Source organism: Pteronotus mesoamericanus, unplaced genomic scaffold (assembly GCF_021234165.1).
Source record: "Pteronotus mesoamericanus isolate MK-2021 breed Mesoamerican mustached bat unplaced genomic scaffold, CSHL_Meso_final contig_123, whole genome shotgun sequence".
Taxonomy (NCBI): domain Eukaryota; kingdom Metazoa; phylum Chordata; class Mammalia; order Chiroptera; family Mormoopidae; genus Pteronotus; species Pteronotus mesoamericanus.
Window position 1 is genome coordinate 3,764,613 of NW_026555049.1, and position 13,773 is coordinate 3,778,385.

Below are 13,773 nucleotides of genomic sequence, written 5' to 3' on the forward strand. Positions count from 1 at the left end.
CATCTGCTCTCAGAGCTCAGGAGCTCTGCCCCTGAAGCCCGACGCTGCCAAATTCCACCTCCACCTGCCCCAGCTGTGCGGCCTTGGGCAGGACAGTCTATGTCTCTAAGCCTCGGTTTCTGTACCTCTGGGTTAATACCTTCTTCATACTGTGGTCATGAGGGATAAGCTAACAAATATGTACATATGATGATTGCTCAACAATGGCATTAAAATGACTAAACCACTAGTCAACCAAGCTCCTGCCAAAAGGAGGCCAGGGAAGGGGGTGAGGATTAAAAAGTGACCCTCCCAAAGGCATGGCTGGAGTTTCAATGGAGAGTCAACCGTTCCTAGCAGCCAGTCAGCCCCTCTTGCCACTGAACAGGTTGATTTACATGGATATAGAAACCTGCCCTGCTAGAGTCAGCTCCCCTGTTTTTGAGTTCTCATTCCCTACCCAGGGCAGGAATCCTACACCCAGGTCCTGCTTTTCAGGAAGGGCAGGCTAAGACAAGGCGTGCCATGTGGACCACAAGTCACCCTAGTTCCCCAGACCTCTACAGAACGGAACCTGACCCGCGAGCAGCAGGCGGCCGCTGTGAGCCTGCTGGCCTCTCGCCTCCCACGCCTTCGTCAGGAAGCACCGGCCCCGCAGGCACACCGGCCCCGCCTCCCGCGCTCACACCCTCCGGTGCCGCCTACACGGACAGGTGGGCCCCTGGGCTGCTCAAGCTCTGCTTCTTCGTGAGCAAACGGATGCTGAGTCCTGCTTCCAAGAGCAGCTCCCCTGCATAGTCAGTCACGTGTGAGCTTTGTCTAACCCAGGGCAAATTTTAATCCTCTGCTGTAAAACCTCTCCAACTCCCTTCAAAAGACTCCTGCTCCTTTTAATATTCAAATGGAGTAAACCCAGGTAGAAGGGCAAGCTGCCGGGAGGAAGCCATGGCCCTCCTCCCAAAGCCGAACGTGAACCACAGGAGCGGTGCTTTCCTGCATCTCCAGCCCCCGGCCTGTGCCATCCCCATGGCGCAGCGGACACGAAGCGGGAGTGAGGGGCTTGCATCTCTCCTTCACTGGGTGACTGGGCAGCAAGACCCAGGCCTGACCAGGGCTGTGGTCAGTGGGCAAGGCTTCTGTGTGCTGAGCCAGGTCCAGGGGACGTAGTCCCCTCGGGAGGGCAGGGCAGCCATCGGGCATCTCGTAGCCTCTCAGCCTCCCTGCCTCCAGGGCCTTTGATCCCTAATTCCAGCCCCAGCCTCTCTGCAAAGATTTTACCAACTTCTCAAGGGCCTTGCCTGCCAGCACCCAGTCTCACAGGCACCCTACCAGGGCCGTGGCCCCCGGGGGCCAACAGAAGATGGTCAGACTCTCTCCTCTTTCACTCCCCAGACGAAAGGCGCTGAGACGGTGTGTATGGCTTCCACAGACGTGCCCTCTGGCCCGGCAGGCAGCTGTGCCCCGCGGCCCCCGGCACACACCCTCACCCTCGTCAGCCTGCCCTGCTGGCATCAGCTCCCTTGTTTTTGAGATCTCGTCCCCTCGACAGGGCAGGAGTCTCACGCCCCAGGCCAAGGCAAGGCCACGTGGACCGCACGCTGCCGTCGTTGCCCAGACCTGACGTACGCTCACCTCGGCCCGAAGAGCCCACGCCGTTACCGCTCACCGGTCGCCTTGCTTGGGATGATTGACAGAGCTACCCCGTGGCAGGAGGTGGGGGTGCTGGGACTTCCGTAGACGGGAATCTCCCACGCCCTTTACTCCTTCATCTCCCCCTGTTCCCAGGCTGCCTCCAGTGTCAGTATTTTTGTGTTCCTTCTAGGACAGTGTTTAACGATGGCCCCTGCGGTTCACCTGCACGTGCAGCCGGAATCCTGGAGTTATCACTGACACCTTAGTCCTTCCCCTTCGCCCCGCAGCTAATTTGTCACCAAGGCCTGTCGAGTTAATCTACTAAATCCTCTTGAATCTGTCCACTTTGCCCGCCTCCACTGTCATACCCCAGTCACAGTGACCGTCATTTGTCCTGGATGCATAGCCTCTAACTTGTCCCACATCCACCTTCTCTCTCCAGACACAGCCACTTTTTAGGTGCTAATCACAGCTAACCCACATCACCTGTTCCTGCCCATTTACTGTCTCTCAAAAACTTCCCATCACTCTGAGGACTGATTCCAGATGCCGTAACATGGCCCACAAGGCCCAGGGAAATCTGACCCCCTCCAGTCTCTTCACCGTCATTCCTGCCACAGGTTTTCCCCACAGGCCAGGCCCAGAGGCGTCCCACGCTTTCCGGTGCCTCGCGCCTGCTCTTGCCTGCCTCCCTCCCCCTCTCCCCGTCCCCTGTCTTGGCTGGGTTCTGCTCATTATTTAGGTCTCAGGAAAATATTTACTCAAGGAAGCCGTCCTGATCACTGTATCAAACCCCTCCTGTTAAGCATACCCTGCCTTCTACTCTTGCATCATATTCCAGAATGTCTGTTCTGTTTTAATTGCCATTTTAATTAGGGATCTATTGGTGTGGCCATTGGTTTGTTTCAGGTCTGTCTGTCTCAGTAGCTATAGGCTCCAAAAGAGCAGGGGCTGTGCGTGTTGTTTGCCGCCGCATCCCAGCGCCTGGCACGGCATAAACCCTCGATTAAAAATGGACATTGGCTGAGTGGAAGGCCTCTATGAGGGAAGAGCAGAAACACTTAGAAAATCAAAAAGCACTTGCCAAGCCAAACAAAGCAAAGAAAAACAAAGCAAATTCTAAAAGAAAACAAAGCAGTCACTAACTTGGATTCTTTGTGAGAAGATCTGTTTGAATGAGTGAGCAATGTAACTGATGGATGCTTTAAAAACGAATACGTATATTTTTATAAATCCAGGAATGTCCTCTGGTATGACAGTTTCCTTTTATAATTTAGCATCTAAAACATCTTACCTCTTTTGAAGAAATGATGTGTTTCCTTGTACCAAATACTTAGAGGCATGAAGTCCTTTTTTTCCCTTTTTGGAATGGAAGTCCAGAAACCCATGCTAAATTTATTATTCGATTATAGTGCCATCGTTGGCTTTTCTGGTTATTATACTTACTTTTCCTATTTCATTATTAAATTTTCTATTTCAATTAATACAAAACTCACAGTATCTATATATTTGACTTTAAGTATGCAAATAAAATATTATGCAGTAGAGGTCTCCGGAAGATATATGTTAATGTCTAGTTAAAACTGAGAGTTTTCCACCCTGGCTCAGTGGACTGAGCTCGGCCTGCGAACCAAAATGGCGGGGCTGCTGAGCCCGGATCACTGCACAGGACCTCACTGGCGCTCACCAGCGGGGGACCTGAGAGCCCCCAGGTGACTTTACATAGCCTTGTGCAAGTGATAGTGAGTCAGTGTCCCCAGTGAGGGCTCTGCGGCTCAGAGGCACAGGGCGACCTGCAGGAGAGAAAGGAGAGCGTGTCTGTCGGAGTGCATCTCTGGCCCCCTCCCAGTGCTCGCCCCCGACAGTCTCTCTGAGCGACTCTCCTGAGATGCAAGTGGCCCAGCCCCAGGCCCAGGCCCCCACACACGTCCCCCCATCTGGGCCTTGGGGAAGCAGAGGCATCTGTCGCTGCTGCCGGGCCTGGTCCCCTGGTCACACAGAAAACATTGACTCCTTTCCATGGATGCTTTCCTAGAAAGATCTTGTTCCTTCTTGTGATGCGCCCAGCAGTTACCCGGTAGGAAAATGCATCAGCGGGGGCAGCAGGACCACCTCCTCCCAGCTGGTGGGGGAGGGCGCGCAGGCTCCTGCAGGTCTGGGGCTCACCAGTCACGCGGTGGCCTCACAGCAGCTGTACCTTAAAAACTGTTGTGGGGCTGCGCCAAGTAGGTGACAGAAGCAGCTCCCACAGAGAGAAGCGGGGCGGGGCATCTCCCTCAGGGGGCCGCTGAGGGAGGGAAGCGGCCTTCGTGGGAGCCCCAGGCAGACCCTTACCAGGGTGATACATTTCAAAGCCTCACAGAACCAGCTGGCTTGGGAGTAACAATTCCTCCACTATTTTATCCTAAAGAAGCAATACATTAGAGACCTCTAACATCTGCACGTGAGGATCTCATTAAAGTGATAAATGACCTCTCCTGGTCTCATTAGTTTATAGTCCAGATAGAAGAGACAGATATGACGGACTCCAAAGGAGCGAAGCTCAGGCCAGACAAAGAGCCCCAGAGACTCCCCTTTGGAGGTGGGTGAGCCTGGTTCCAGGGGAGGGAGCCATGCCCAGGAGTGAGTAAACACCTCACAAGGCTCAGCAGGGGGGCGGGACTTCGGGCTTCAGCCCCGCCCCTCCCTGGCAGCTGCAGAGCAGTGACTGACAGGTTTGGGGTCTGGTTCTGCCTCCAGGGTTTGTTCTCCAGCTTCGGACCAGCCCCTCGCCTGCAAGACTCCTCTTCTCTTGTGTGCAAAATGCTTGCTTTCTCAGAGTCTACAGCTGGATGAATTGTTTCAAAGTGTATGAGAGGGTTAGTCCTGGGTTTTTCTGATTGGAAATTGGGATGCATTGGCAACCGATCAAGGCGTAGAGAGTCAGAGGTGAGGGAAGAAGCATGCGCACCGGCTTCTCTCCAATGCCCCATCTCAGGTCCGTGGGCGGGTACCATCCGTCAGACAGGAAGAATACAGCAGACACCGGTATCACGGCTCCCTACCCACGTTTTCTTTGAAAACAAAGTATCTTGACCCCTTGATACATCCTCTTATTTTGGGCTACAAGGAGTGTTTATCCACCTGCCAGCATATCCATGAACACACGTAGATATACTGCTGGTTCTGGAGTTACCTTCCTGCTGTAAATTACTGTAAACCTGGGCAAGAAAATGATGCAGCCGTGTCTCTGGCCTTCATCAACTGGCAGCACAAAACTTCAGACAATGAACAGGGTGCACATGGGCAACCCCGAGGTCACCAAGGGCTCCTGCTGGTGGCAGGTAATCTAAATAGCAAAGGAAGGAAGAGCGAGCCAGGGACAGAGCTCAGGGTCTGGCCAGCAGGCGTGGCAGACATGAGGGGCTCAGAGTGGGCGAGGAAGCAGAAGTACGCATGTGTCCCTAGCCCTTGTCCCCAGGCTGGCTGAATGTGTGCCAGTTCACAACCTACAGACCTCGTAGAGATGGTCTCTGGGGGCTGAACGGGGATGTGAGAGGCCAAACTGCCCTGAGAACTTTGGCATATCACCTAGTGAAGCAGAGCACACCAACCTGTTTAATCAGATCCAGAAAAGCCACATCTTAGCGTAAGAAATACGCCCTATAGGAAGACCTCACCTTTGAATCAATCATGATCAGAAAACAGAAGTAGGTATGCAATAACGAGAAAAAAAACTTAAGTCTGATGGAACCAGAAGGATCTTTAATTTAACTGCCTCTACTACAAAACTTAACACCTTAACTGAAGACAACACAATATAGACTTAGTTCCTCTCATTCCTGATGTTGGTGATTTGGGTTTTCTCTTCTTTACCTCTCAGTCTGTCCATTTAGGTGTCTATCAGTTTTATAATCATCCACTAATAGCTACCATTTCTTTCCTTCTTCTAATGTTTATCTGTGTTCTCTCTGTTCCTCTGCTCACTGAGATCTAACCAAGTTTGCTGGTATCTGTCTGTCAGAAGCCTGGGGCTTGACATTAGGTATTTATCATTTTAAAATGTGGTCCATCAGACAGCTGCTCTCTACGCCAAATCTCTTTTTCTTATTTTGTTAAACAATATGATTTCTAGTCATTGTTGAAAATAACTGATTTTTTTTAATTTTTTTTTTTTTTGGAATATCATGACTCGGGTTGCGACTTGGACTCTACAGCTCATTTATTATTTTGTGTCCTCTGCTTATTCTAGTGTGAAATTGTTTTTCAGGTACTAATTAACTCTGCCACGGCTTTCTTCCTCTGCTGGGTAATTCGTGATGTTTGGGGAGGAGATGCTCACTGCATGAGCCAGCTCTCAGAGGTATCATTTCAGTTGTGTCAAACACTGACTCTGGAGTTGTCATTTGTCACTCAGCTGAACGCCTTGTCAGTATTCACCTTTCATGGCTGGTTTTCCTGTGGGGATGAGCAATGACCCTAACGGCCTGTCTGGGACTAACTGTGTGGCTTTGGAAGCCTGGAGCAGAGACAGAACGTAAGGTCACAGCTGTGATATAACCAAGCGTCTCCTTCTCGACTCCTTGCTGAAGAAAAGGGCAGAATGTCTTCAAGGTCAAGGCACAGCCAGAGCAGGTCAGAGCTCCTGGGATCAGGAGTGAGTGGGCAGAAACCCCAGAATCTATTCAACACAACAGAAATGGACTCTGGTTATCTCCTTTGTAATGTCTTATCCCAGGATTCATTAGAATTGGTCACTTAGATCTTGTAAGCTGTAACACCTTTACCATCCCACTCAGGTGGCACCAGAACTGAGGGCAATTGATCTGACTGTTGGTACAGGCAGAGGACGCGGGCAGACTGGCCAAGAAGCAGGTTGAAATATGCATGGCAATGGGGGCCAGGTAAGGAATGAAGGGAGGTGGGGCCGATGGTTAGGTAGCAAAGGGTGCTCTCGACACAGTGGGCACGGGGTTTGGGAGCACCAGCAGTTAGCCCCAGGGAAATCGCTCCACACAGAACAGGAATGAGGAACCCAGTCTGCAACTGAGGGCTAGTTCTCAGGAAGGGCAGGAAATAACAGGGCAGTACTGGGGGCTCAGAAGAGCTTTGAGAGATTAGAGTGTCCACTAAAGCAGGGTGCAGGGCAGAAAGATGGTCCTGAGTGCTGGGGCCCAGGGTGGGGCTGGACTCAGAAACCACATGGTCACTGGGCCAGTGCTGAACAAGAAGTGAGGTGTCCTTAATACCAAGCCCCTGGGTACAAGCTATAGCTGATGAAGTACCAACATCAGGACTCTGGTGGTGGAGGTGATACTTTCAGACAAAACCAATTGGCCTCACTGTGAGGAGGAGGCTGCACATAGAGACTGCAAAAAGCCTGGGCCTCGCAGGTAGACATGTCAATCACGAACAAATCATGCAGGTTTCCGGCTGTGTGAGCCACTACCCTTGGCACATTCTACAACCAATGACTGATGCCTGCTAATGCCCCTTTAAATGTGTATTATAAACGCTAAGCGACCAAATTAATGAGAGAGAGAACAAGTTAAAACAATGAGAGGCTGGCATATAGCGATTGCTCATTGAACCTTGCAGAATTAATAAATGACTAACACAAAACAATCACCAGCTGGAAAAATCACTCCAAGCATCCTTCTACTGAGAGCAAAGTATTATTAGTCTGGGGCACGAATGACAATATGACAGGATTGAATGGAGGGGCAGCTTCAGCTTCCAGCCAGGAGGAGGACCTGAATATGTTGAAGACAAAACAGATCAATACAATTTACACTATTTATGTGATGCTTGGTCACATTAAATGTCTATTTGACTATCACAGCAACCCACGAAGTTGATATTTATTGTCTGTATTTTATAGTCCAGGCAACGGAGTCCCAGAGAGACAGACTACCTGTCAAAGGTCATACAGCTTTTGACAACTAAATTGTAGAGTCAGTTTGAAGCAAAACCAGGATGGAAGTGGTCCCCAGGGAAGGGCACAGAGGCTGGCCCCATGGAAACAGCTATTTAGCAAGGCAGGACCTAGGCAGTCGGCCTTGAGGGCTTCAGAGTCAGGCTGGTGCAGGCTGAGCCGGGGCGGGCCTGGGTCCCGGCTGCGGACAGCATCGCAAAGAGGGCCAGAAGCGCGCCTGTGCTGGAGGCAGAAAGGGAAATATGAGGATTGAATTCCCATCAATTTTGCTCTGAAGAAAAGTAATAGATTTTTAAACGCCACAGGCTGAAGTCCGGTGCAGATCTTGAGGAATTTTTACTAGTGCTCATTAGGAGAGAGAACGTATTTATTATCCCATTCATGAAACACTGAGAAGTGAGATTTTACCCAATTTAAAAATTACCCTGGAGACAGTGTCTCCACAGCAGGCTGGGCAAGACCCGAGGATTCCAGGATGCAGAGTGTCCAACGGCCGAGGCCAGACGAGGGCGAAGGCCAGCTCTCACTCTGCACCGATGAGGCCCCCCTTGTCAGGAGCTGTCCCCGCCAGACCACGGGGGAACCAGAAGGGGAGACCGAAAGGGGAGCAGTGAATCAACTGGAAATCAGGAGAGCCGTCTCGGCTGGTTTTGTGATTAAGGCATGCTACGTGTCTGTTCTTGGTCCCACTCTAATTGTATGTAAAATAGAAAGGTAATTCCCTATCTGCCAAGACTGTTTTTGTGTTGAAATGAAAAAAACATGCATGTGAGTGGCCTTTGACGTGAATAACGCTACCCACACAAGGGTGTCACGCGTTTCTACCCTCAGAGTCACACAAGGGCCGATGGAAGTGCTGTTTCTTGCCTTCTGTGGAGAGCACATTTAAGACTAATTTTTCTTAACACCTTTCAAGTATGCGGTACAATGTTATTAGCTATAGCCACCATGCTGTGTACTAGCTCCCCAGAAATTATTCATCTTTGTTAAGGCTAAAAGTGTTAAGTCTTAACATCTTTGATAGGTTCCGCAACCTTAAGTGAAACAGCAGATAATGAAGCCCATTTTACAAGAGGCTAATGGCGTGCTTATCCCCGGCAGCCGCCTCTAGCACCCCATGCAAAGGCGGCCCCCAACTTTCAGGCTCCCAGAACTTCCTCACCCTCCGTGTCCACCCTCTCATGATTCTGCTCTCAGTGTCTTACGAAGAGCTAGGAATCACATATCCACCCGCTAGGTTTTCATCAGGAAAAAATCAGGAATTACCAGAGCCGTTCTCCCCCACGTAGCGAGAGCTGCCTCCGTGGAGCCCTGCCCATTGCCCCCTCCAGCCTGCGCTGCGCAGCCGCAGCCACAGCCACAGCCGCTGTGCAGGGCTCAGAGGGGAGGCGCGGGGAAGGGAAAGCAACAGGCGATAGCTCCAGCTGCCCGTCTCCTGCTCTCGCCTGGCAGGAAGCCCCTGGGAGCCCTAACTTTCCTACTGTTCACTGAAGAAGTTATACAGCTGCAGAACCTTCCTAAAACACCTACAAGCTGGTCAACTTAAATGTTAAAAAAGCTGAATAATTCTCAAATACATGCTTTGCCTTCTACCTTCACAAGCGAGTTTGGGGTCTGATCTGAGGAGAGAGGCCTCTCTCTCTCTGTCCACCTGCACCGAGCAGGGGGGTGTGAGCCTGCCCTGAAGGCATCTTCTGAATGAACTCCGGGGCTAAGCAAAGACTGTGAGTGGCCGGTGGAGCCCGAGGTGCCTCAGCCGCCCCCACCCTCCGCCCCGTCAGGGAAGAGGAAGAAATGCGGTTCTGGAAGCAATGTCGCTGGGCAGCTCTTAACTCAGAGCTGCTCCTGGGGCACAGATGGCAGCGGCTCGGGGGTCCCACGGAGCCCCAGGGGCCTAGCCTGCCATAGGGCTTTTACTGCTGCCTCACTTTCTCCTTTTTGCTCTTTCTTATATGCTCTTCCTCTCCCCCCCCATTTCATTTTCCTCTCTCCCATTTTCCTTCCCTCCCCCCTTTTCTGCCCCTCAGCCTTCCCAGGCAGATGAGGAGGTAGAGGAGAACGTGGCTTCATCCCCTTTGTCTGCCCCTTCCAGCCTCTCCTTTCCTCCCAGGTTTTCTCTTCTCATTCCACCTTTTCCCCACACCCCGCCCCCAACCCCAGCCACACCTGCATGTCTCTCACAGAATAAGCCACTGGGGCCCAGTTGAATTTGTTCTTCTGTGGAAATGAGACCAGGGTTCAGTAGAAACTTTCAAAAGTTCGGAGCAAAAAATGCTGTGGGGCACTGAGCCCTGAGAGCAGGTGGGGGCATCCCTGAGTCCCGCCGGACAGACAGTGGTGGCTGGGAGACTCCGTGAGCCCCCGCACCCGTTCCTCCCCCCGAGTCCCACTGCTCAGAATGGGGGGGCGTAAAACATGGAGCGGACGGGACAGCTTTGATCACATCGTCATGGTTTTTAATATGCATGCTGTGCTATTCCTGTTGGCGAGAAAATGAGAGCAACGTTTCATCTATGTCTAGACAATTTCACACACATGAAAACACTGAAAATCAATTCAACAGGTCCTCGATGTCTTTAAAAAAAAGCATCTTCCAATGTGGCCTTCTCCAGAGGGTCTGTAGCACACCCCACAGATCAACCACCGCGGTGTTTCTCCCCGTTCACTTTGGCCCAGCCATGCCTGCCACCTCCACCTGAGGATGTGTGAAAACAGTAAGTGGCCTTCGTTTGTCCTCACATGTGGCTCTCAAAATGGATGAAATTAGGGAAAGGTTTTCTGGGCCACATCCATACCCTTATTGGGTAGAGGAAAAGGACGGCTCTGGCCCACATTTAATACCCACTCTCCCGGGAAGGCTCTGGGCTGAGAACTCCCCGAGAGAGACGCTGCTCTTGGCCGCCAGGGGCCTGGAGTACAGCCTGGCAAGGGGCAAGTTCCCGGACGACTCCACACATCTGCCGATCAAAGGCAGCCCTCGGCCAAGTGCACAGCCTCAGGCATATGCTCCGGAGAGGCTCAAAGGACAAAGCCTACCCGTCAATCAATGACACCGCTGGACAGGAGAAGAGAGAGCCACGGTTCATGCACAAGCAGCCCACGGGTGATCGTCACGGCACCGGGAAAGTGCGGTCAGGACCTCCGACACATTGAAGTGCCCTGAGGGACTGAGATTCAGGAGTGGGTGCCGCAGGCAAGGTCAGGAGGGGCTTTGCAGGGAAGGAGACCGTTGCTGTGGGCCTGAGAGACGGGGAGGGCAGGGAGGGAAGCCTGCAGGAAACAGGGCGGGGGCGTCCGGACGGCTCAGTCAGACACGGAAGCCCCCCTGCAGCTGTTTGGGGGAGAGTGGGTGGCCCAGTTCCACACATTTCTGGGGAGGGCTGAGGCAGTGTGCTTGCTGGGTTGGAGCCTGGAGGCCAGGGGGAATCGTGGCCCCCCCAATTCTTGGTTTAGTCTTCTCAGCCTCAGGTTTTCCATCCGTCACCTGGGCAACAACCCAAATCCACCTTGGTAATGCGAAGGAGCTCAGCCCGCGGCGGCCACCCAGAGCAGGCACGGCCCTCGGGGATGGGGGATCTGACTCGGCTCTTCCCATGAGAACTGCCCGCTGCTATCACCGTCTCCCAGGCTTATTCTGATGTCCCTGGGGAGAGGCCGGGGCCGGGCCCCTGCAGAGAGGCCCTGCTCCTCTCTCATCCTAGAGAACGGGTATGTGGGCCCACGGGCGGCTCTGGGCCTGTTACCAGAGAAACCCACCATGAGATGAGACGGGAGAAGCACATGGAAAACAGCAGGTACAAGGCCCCTATGCCCACTCATGCCTCCTGCCTGGCCCCCTCTCTCCCTTTTCCGCATCTGCTAAAGCATCGGGGGAACAGTCAGGAGAGTAGCTGCCATGGGGGATCCCCTTTGAAAAGATCAAACCACAGCCATCAATGTCTTTGTTAATAATTCAAGGTCATACAGGAAGACACACGGCTCAGCCCAGCATCCCAAGGGCAGGCACATTACCGTTTGCCCCGGCAGGGCAGTAGAGACAGCGTGCCCAGCCGGTAAGACCGCCATTTTCCTCCACTTATTCCTGTTCCAAGTCTCTCAGGGGAGAGTGAAGTGGAGAGGAGCCCACAGGGCTCATGAAGACAAGAGCAGAGGGGCAGGAAGAAGCAGCAAACCTCCAGCCGGACTGACTAGCACAGCCCGCCTGCTTCCTGCCCTAGAGCCCCTGTCAGTGAGATGCACCTCAGGTGTTGCCCGGAGTGGTCCTTTTTAGTCCTACACAGATAGGCACTGTGTACCCCAAGGAAGAACGTACCTACCCAAAAGGGCTCCTGATAGCTAAGAACGCTCAAAAATTTAAAAAAAAAAAAAAAAAAAAAAAGGCCCAGCAGCCATGCCGCGCTTCAAGGGAAGCCCGCGCTGCCCTCCCTGCCCTCTGCGCTGTGCGCCTGTGCTCTGAGCCAGCCCCTGTGCAGGAGTTCCTGGCCTCCTATTCTAATCACCAAACTGAGACTTCCCCAGCTGGGGCTGCACAGCTGCATCCTCAGCGTCATCACTGACCAGTCACAGCAGCTCCATTATGACCAATGAGGACAGTGTGCTTTGAACCAATCAAACTACACAGATTTGGAGTCCTCATTTGCATGAGGATGGACCAATCGGGGACCAGGTGCAGGAACCTCTCTCTATATACGTCAGCTCCCTCGGGCTCAGAGACCTGCCTTTCCACTGGAGACTGCACTTCCGTGGCTGGCGCACGAGAGACATCCTGTGGAGCCAGAGGGAGCAGAGCTGCCTTCTCTCAGCGGCCCAGAGAGGACCAGAGCAGGGTGGGGCCAGGCTGTCTAGTTGGAGGGGGACCACGCCGTAGCTCCAGCTGGGCCGCCTCTCCCCAGGACCACTCCGCAGCCGTTTTGCTCCACGCCGCCCTGTGTTGTAACTGGGCTCTAACACTCTTGAGCTGGCTGCCATTGACCCGTCCCACAGCCATGCTGCTCTGTGACGGTGCGATATCCCAATTGAACTGTTTGCACCGAATAAAGTCTCCTCCTCACGGCACCCCAAATTGGGGATTGCTGTCGGCATTGAAGTGGTGCCAATGACCACAGCTTGACCCCAGGGTACTTTGGTCAGTGGCCAGCCACACAGGGCCAGGCGCGTGGCTGGCATCGCAGTGGGGGCCACCGCTGTGGAAATGGACAGTCCATCGTCCTGCACCAACGAGTAGTTTCGGGCGACCCTCCTCAGGGGAAAGCCTCCCTCACTCCCTGCTTGCTGAATGGGGGCCTGGCCCTGAGCGAAAGCCGCTCTTCTATTTCAAGTTGTGTCACCTCTGCTCAGGGGCCCACAAATCTCAGTAACTGTTAGTTCCCCCGGCACAACTCACATGCAGCTGAGCCCCTCCCCGGGATTATTTTTACATTTTAGCCAGGGGCTAGCCATTTCAATCACTGTTCCTCCTCTCGGGAGCTTCCTCTGTGTTTCAAGGGGCCGACGGTCCCAATGTCCCCAGTACCTGAGAGCCATCCGTGTCCGTCAGGCACTCAGCTCGCCGAGCCGGCAGCATGGCTGTGCCCTGAATAATGGGCTGCCTGAAAAGATGGAAGGGCCCCTTGTCAACCCCTGTCTCTGAGGAGTTATCAGAGGCCAAGTGCGGGAGAAGGCGTTCACCTGGCCCGCAGAAGGCTGACATTTCCTGGCAAGAAGCACATAGTGGTAACTGCTATAACAAAGCCACTACTTGTTATTATCGCCACTCTGACCTCCACTTGCCATGGCAACAGGAGGTTTGCAGATGGATAACCTGTTTCTGATTTTCAGCACTGATCCTGCTTCTTTGAGCTTCAGCTTCTTCATCTATAACCTGAGTTTAAAAGTATTTTTTTAAGGCTGTCATGAAACATACTAAGATAACACCAATGAAACTGGTGAACCCGCCACATTATGAGGAGGACTGTCTTCCTGGATTTACAGAATCTGCTTGGGGATGAGCCAAGACAGGAGAAGCCAAGTGCCCTCACTGAACAGCGTGCCATGATGGAGAGGAGTCCACAGCAGGCAGAGCGAGTGAAGGGCACGGGAAGTCACAACCACAGAGCTCTGCTGGCCGCGCAGTGACGCCCCCAGCTCCCCCACAAGCCCTCCTGACCAAACTCATTTAAAGTCTCAGTCACAGCCAGCGAGTGGCCCAGGGTGCACAGTGAGCAGCCGAGACCGTCTCATCCCTGTTCCAGGCACATTGCTTGTCCCGG